Raw genomic sequence first — 6286 nt, forward strand, 5'->3', positions numbered from 1 at the left:
GGGATCAAACTCAGGACCTTGTGCTTGCAAGGCAGGCCCTTATACCACTGAGTTGTCTCCTCAGTCCCTGGATTTATTTTTTAACTCAGTATTATTTTATTGGTTTTTAACACCATGGGTTTAGTTTCCTAACTTTCTTACACTCATTACACTCATTGCTTCTAAAATACTTCAGTAAAAAGAGTCTTATGCTGATAGCTGAAGTTTTAAGTCGGCCTTGCCTTCCTTAAAAGCTTTCATTTTGCTTAATGGTCCTTATTCTCCTCTCTGGACTTTGCGTGCTTGGTCCCTTGCTTCGCAGTGCCTGACACCCCACCCCCACCCAAAAGCGAGACCTAGGGAAGCTCCCACCGGAAAGGACCCAGGTCCCAGCAGGCAGGCATCAGACCTGCGCAGCCCCCTCGGACCTGCTCCTCTGCCTTCCGACTCCTCAGGAAGTCCAAAGTTGAGACTCCCAGGAAGCCGCTCACCTGGCACCTGCGATGGCCCGCCTAGAACACCTCAGCTCACTTTTCCTTTTGCTCTCAGCACATAAGAGAAAGCCTATTAGATTGTGCCTGCAAGTTTTAGGTTGTGCATGTTCCAAAATACTTGTGGTTAGTTTTTCTAAACCTAAATTTATGCATAACTACCTTCATGCAGTCAAATTGCTGTTAAATAGCCCATCTGCCATATCCCGATTCATAAGCGCCAGGTGGAGAGAGAGAGAAATGATACTGGCTACTGTTTGCTTAGTGACTGCTACATGGCAAACTCTGTGATAAGTGAGATGACAGATAGATAGATAATAGACAGATAGCTAGATGATAGACAACATAAAACCTAATTAATCTTCACAAAAATTCTGCAAAGAAGGTATCTTAGTCTGTCTACATTGTTCCGACAGAGTCCGCCTGTCTGGGTGAGGCACACAGGGCAACACTTTGGCCCCCACGGCTCTGGAGGCCCGGAAGTCCAAGATGCAAGCACCGGCCTTTGGACAGCACCTCCTTACTGCGCCTTCAGATAGCAAAAAGAAGGATGCTGTGAGCTCAGGGAGCAGCGCAGAGTGAGTCCACTCCCACAGGCCCTTTAGAATCCACTCACAAAGCAGCAGCTACGTGACCAGATCCCTTTGCAGGGGCTCCAGCTTCCTGCCCCAGCACCTCATGATTCATTTTTAATATGAATTCTGGAGGAGACACCACACCCAAGCTATGGCACATGGGTTAGTGTCCTTCTTTTACAGAAAAACAACCAACATTTCAGTGTTCCTTCTACTGCATCATTCAGCCATTCGGCCAAGTGGGTCTCAGGGAGAGCTAGACAAACTGGCTGCAGCGGCCACTGTGACACTGAGGATTTGTGTCCTGGCCACTGGGTCGCTGCTACCGGAAGCCCCCCGGTTAGGACCTGTCTGCGATGTCCCTTGGCTGACAAAAGCCCCTGCCAATAGTGGGTCAGCCCATGTTCTGTAAGTCACCCAAGGGTACAAGAAGGGCAGGTCACTCTCTTCACCCATGTCCAAGGCAGCCCACAAGGGTCATCCCAGCTCAGGGCTCCCATGGGCAGCCCAGAGCCTGGCTAGGACTGGGACGCGGGCACCTCCTCCTCTGCCTCACTCGCTTCCTTCCCCTCCCTACACATGCAGGTCCTGAGCACAAATTTCCTTACTAAGGTCTGCTTCCTGCAAAACCTGAGCTATAGCGTTAGTCTTATAGTAAAACACAGCGGTTTTATTTGTTTCTCCTCTTTATCCAAAAGAAGCAACAAAGGAAGTGCTCATAGATCCATAAAACACAACAGGTTAACACATTAGAGGTGGCAGAGAAAGGATAAAGAAAAAGGAAAGCAGGCCACACAAGGTGACGGAAGCCTGTAATCACAGCTACTCAGGGGGCTGAGGCAGGAGAGCTACAAGTTCAAGGCCAGCCTGAGGGACCTAGTTAGTCTTTATCTTAAAATGAAACAAAAGGGCCTAAAGGACCGGGGATGTAGCCTGGTGGTAGAGTGCTTGCCTAAAATGTGAGAGGCCCTGGGCTCAATTCGCAGTAGGCGGGAGGAGAGAAACAGTAAGGAGAAAAGGAGGGGTGGGGGAAGGGGAGAACACAGACATGAAATGGAGCTGGGCTTGGCACCAAAGCAAAAAGGAATCCCTTCACTGGTTGGCTCTTTTTTGCCACCATGAGAAAGAACAAACTCACCAATTCTACAGTTCCTGGAACCCTTAAGAAATTGGGCCAAGAGGCCAGCGAGATAGCTCAGCAGTCTAAAGCGCCTGCTTAAGTAAGCTTAGGGTACCGCAGTTCGATCCCTGGTACCACATGCCATGCCAGCCCCGCCCTGAGGGCAGGATGAACTGGCAAAAAAAGAAAAGAAATTGAGTCAAATGCAATAGCTCAGGAGAAACCCAGATCAAAGAGAAATTCCTCCTGAGAGTTCACAAAAAGACTTCACAGCCCCACCCAAGGGACACATGAAGATGAGTTTCCTGGGGATGGCAGACTGCCTAGGAGGGGCAGCAGCTGCCCAGGTTCATCCAGAATGAGGGCATTTCCTGGGACATGAGACTTTCAGTTCTCTGCCCAGGATCCGCTGGGAACTGCAAGGTCAGTTGACGATCCTGGGCTGGTAGAGTTCCAACAGCAATTCAGTAAAACCGTGACCCTCCAAGGGGTCCATATGAAGCGATTCCTGCTGGTCTGGCCCAGTGTGGAGGTACTTTCTAGGTTACCTAGAGAAGCATTTGAACTTCACAACCTCCAAGCAATCCTTCATGACTCATTACTACCTCCTGCTGAGCTCTTGAGAGACGAAGCTTACTGCAGGGGGTTTAATGTTCCACCCCTCAAAAAGAACCAAAGTACAGCTATTTTAGGGCATCTGTTCTGTAAAGAATTGTAGCCATAAGCAAGCAATTGAACTAGAGATAGAGTTCCCATTCTAAGATGAAAATGGGAAAGGCTGACAGGCACACAAGTGATTTTACCTCCACTTGGCAGAGCACTAAGGGAAAATTGGGGGACAGGAACGAAATTATCCACTGAAAGTAATTTTGAATCTTCTGTGTTACATAAATACACTGCTAAGGCAGTAATGGCAAACCTTTTAGAGCTTTCAAGGATACAAACAGCCCTCAGTAGCATGCATGCCACAGCTTTGCCAGCACCAGGCTAGGGTAAAAGTGCCCTGCTCGGGTTCTTGAAACTAGCAGTTTATTGGTAGGATTCTCATCCTGACTAACTACACATGCTGATACCTGTGAACCAAGCAACCGCACTGAAGATAGTAATGTGTAATAGAAGGGTCACACTGGGAGTGCCTGTCATTCTGGTCTTCTAAATACATACTTCTTACCATGACGTACCAATTATTACCATACTGTCTCTCAAGTAAAAGGTTTTTTTGTTTTTTTGTTTTTCTTTTTTTAGATTTTTGTTTTGTTTTTTGTTTTGTAGAGCCAGGGATTGAACTCAGGCCCTTGTGCTTGCCAGGGAAGCGCTTATTCTACTGAGCCATTTCCCCAGCCCCTGTTTTTCTTTTTTTTAATGGGTAATAAATGAAAAAAAAAGACATAAGAAAAAGAGGAAAAAAAAAAGTCACAGGACTTTCCTGCTACAATGCTGCATATGGTTAGATTTCTAAATTTCTGTGTAAAAACATGTGTTCATTCTTTTTTTTTAATTTTTTTCTACATATTCTGTAAGGACTTAACTTTCAACACATCAATACTTGATGGAAGATACCTGTTCCACATTATGCCTAAGATGTTCAATATTTAGACAGATAGGGTAAACCAAACTGCATATGTTGCAGGGTAATAATGAGCTGCTCTTCTGGAGGGTTAACAACTTACGTTTGCAGATCAAAAATTGGAGAAAAGGAAGGGCTGCAAGGTCCACCAACATGTTGGCCCTAGCCTTTCAAGGTCAGTGAAGACTGAAGACATAGGAGAACCCATACTGTAACATCATGTAGCTCAGTTGTGCCCCAAATTTTCTGATAAAGGAGATTATGGAGCCACAGAGGAATGTGATGGATGATGTATAGTGTGACTGGGGAGAGTCACATGGAGAGCAAACTTTCTCTCAGGCTTTCACAGAGAGCAAACTGGTCAAGCATTAGCCGTGACTCATCCACGTGGCTGACACTGACAAAGGAACTACAAAGTACAGTACAGGGTTCAGGATAAATCCTGAGGGGACTTGACTGACCTTATCAGATACAAAAGTTACATTTCTTGTTATATAGCTCTTGCTTTATCTTGGTCTTAACCATCCAACAGAAAAGTATAAAAATGAGGTATACAAAGTAAAGCCATATTAATATGCTGAGTGTGAAAGGTTCAAGTCAACAACTTCTGCAGACAACCCCCTACTATTGTGGACTGCTGGACTGTGTTGGATTGTTTTGCTGAATTTAAGCACCTGTAGTATTTAGATGCCAATAGAATACCCATCTCTGACAGGACTGAACTGGAGAGGGGGGATACAGAGGAAGGACCATTTTGTATTTGTATATACAGAATAGTTAGGATAGATGGACGCCTGCTTTCGCTTGGTTCAGTGAGAGGAAGGATTTGTAGTAGTAGTGTTTGCACAGGATGTCCTGGCTGCTTCTTGTGCTGTGGATGACCGCTGAGAAGATGTGCAATGTATTAATTATTGAAAATGTCCTATTAATCAACTTGGAAACTGTCTCACTGATATTTGTTTCTCAATAAAATAAATAAATAAATAAAAATAAAAGTACCCCGCTCAGAGTAAGTGGCCTGCCACAATTTTAGCTTGGAAAAATCAGGAACTGGAAAAGGTAGGCACTACCCCAAAATCAATCACAATAAAACACCTACAGAATAGTTAACTTAACTGTTTGCTACTTTCCAGGTCTATCCGCATGATAAGCTAGTTACTGAATCAACACAAAAAGCAACCGATCCACTATCTTTTGGGCTGGGGAGATGGCTCAGTGGAATAAGTGCTTCTGGGGCAAATGTAAGGGCCTGAGTTCAATCCCGGTTCAGCCAAAAAAAAAAAAAAAAGGAACCAAATAATTTCCCACTACCTATATCTCATTTCAGTGAAAGATTCCCATATAGCCACTATCTGGTCTATGAATTATAATCCAATTATAATCTAGTTTATCTTGCTGACTTGTTTTTAACCAACTGAGTCTAAGAATCACAGCCAATGCTCCTGATTTAGAAGTTCCAGGTTAGCAGCTGCCTCTTAACAAATAACCTGTGGAAGTCACTTAACAAATAAATATTCCCTATTCCTGAGGGATCTAATCAACAATCATGGATTTTCTTTTCTGGTCAAGTTCCACTTGTCAATTGTAATTTGTAAAAGAAACTAAGAGGAAGTTAGAAACAAAGGTGGCAATTATCCCGCTAATCTGGACTTTGTGTAACACAGTACGCCTGCCAAATGTGGATCAGAATGTTCTTTAACTCCAGTGACCACATTTCCAGAGGAACGGTAAATTCTCCTTTCTATTCTAATGTACAGCCCCAAGGAAACTGCAATGAAGGCGTTCTGTGAGGCTGGACCCCCAAGCATGCTGCTCAGGGGTAGTGGCCGCCGTTCCTTGAATTCAGAAAGGGACCCCTCGAGGTGGAGCCCATTTTATCTTTTGAATCATCGTTTTCCTCCCTCTTACGCTATAAATTGGTTGAAATATCTCCAATGAAAGCAAGAAGAGTCACTGGGCCAGTAAGTCACGACAAAGAACACCATCTTTCTTGCACATCATCTGTATTTTTCCAGGAAGATGGTATCTTCATCGAAGTATCTCCTTGCCTCATAAAAGCTAGGGCACTCGTAGGTGTGGCGGGGTACATTTGTCCTCCCAGCAATCTGGGCCAAGCCTAAAGCAGGAGGATTGCAAATCTGAGCCCAGTCTAGGCAACTTAGTGACACAGAAACAGCCTATCTCAAAATAAAAATTTGGCAATAGGAACAAAGAATATTATATACCTGTGTGAAAATATCTCATTGACCCTCATTATTCTGTGTAATTAATATTCATTTGTAAAATGTATCCCTGCACGGAAGGGACTGACGAGTTGGGCACGCAGCTCAGTGTACATGCAAGGACTGTGGGTGCCTTCACTGGTACAGCTAAATGAGCAAATATGGAGGTGTTAACATCTGTGGAGAGGTGAGGACCACCAGCACAGTGCTGGGGCTCCGAGAAAGCCTTGTTTGCATTTCTTCCTTGCTGGGCTCACCAGCTAATTTCTGACCCTCCCTTTCATTTTCCGCAGTTGACCTGGTGAAGGCAGAACAGCTGGGTGCCCCAGCGC

This window comes from Octodon degus, unplaced genomic scaffold (assembly GCF_000260255.1).
Source record: "Octodon degus isolate 3935 unplaced genomic scaffold, OctDeg1.0 scaffold00100, whole genome shotgun sequence".
In the NCBI taxonomy this organism is placed as follows: domain Eukaryota; kingdom Metazoa; phylum Chordata; class Mammalia; order Rodentia; family Octodontidae; genus Octodon; species Octodon degus.